The 694-nt window shown below is 45.7% G+C and overlaps 2 non-coding genes across 2 annotated transcripts; both read right to left on the reverse strand.

The window, feature by feature from the left end:
* Nucleotides 1-19: 19 nt before the first annotated feature.
* On the reverse strand, nucleotides 20-137 carry LOC119344129. The gene has a single exon (XR_005166471.1). It is a non-coding gene; the product is annotated as a 5S ribosomal RNA (ribosomal RNA).
* Nucleotides 138-444: 307 nt separating this feature from the next.
* On the reverse strand, nucleotides 445-563 carry LOC119344131. Its single transcript, XR_005166473.1, has one exon. It is a non-coding gene; the product is annotated as a 5S ribosomal RNA (ribosomal RNA).
* Between the last annotated feature and the right edge of the window lie 131 nt (nucleotides 564-694).

Raw genomic sequence — 694 nt, forward strand, 5'->3', positions numbered from 1 at the left:
CAAAAAATAAAATAAAAAGGGTATGCAACACGAGGACTTCCAGGAGGTCACCCATCCTAGTACTACTCTCGCCCAAGCACACTTAACTTCGGAGTTCTGATGGGATCTGGTGCTTTAGTGCTGGTATGATCGCATCCGACATGTTACCTCCGTCTTCGTCCCTTATGCTTGCCCCTCCCAGCTCCACTACAAAGACGATTGTACTTTGCTTTGCCCGCCGCTACACGCGTGAATAATGACCAACGAGCTAAAACTTACCGCAAACGTGCAAAACAATAAAACGTGGTAAATATATGTCGCGGCCATGAGTTTTCTTTGCTACACGTGTGAATAATGACCAACGAGCTAAAACTTACCGCAAACGTGCAAAATAATAAAACATGGTAAATATATGTCGCGGCCGTGAGTTTTCTTTTGCACTCCGCGCAAAAAAAATTTAAAAAGGGAATGCAACATGAGGACTTCCCAGGAGGTCACCCATCCTAGTACTACTCTCTCACAAGCACGCTTAACTTCGGAGTTCTGATGGAATCTGGTGCTTTAATGCTGGTATGATCGCATCCAACATGTTACCCCCGTCTTCGTCCCTTATGCTTGCCCCTCCCAGCTCCACTACAAAGACAATTGTACTTTGCTTTGCCCGCCGCTACACGCGTGAATAATGACCAATGAGATAAAGCTTACCGCAAACATG

The sequence above is a fragment of the Triticum dicoccoides genome, unplaced genomic scaffold (genome assembly GCF_002162155.2).
Source record: "Triticum dicoccoides isolate Atlit2015 ecotype Zavitan unplaced genomic scaffold, WEW_v2.0 scaffold154778, whole genome shotgun sequence".
Lineage (NCBI taxonomy): Eukaryota > Viridiplantae > Streptophyta > Magnoliopsida > Poales > Poaceae > Triticum > Triticum dicoccoides.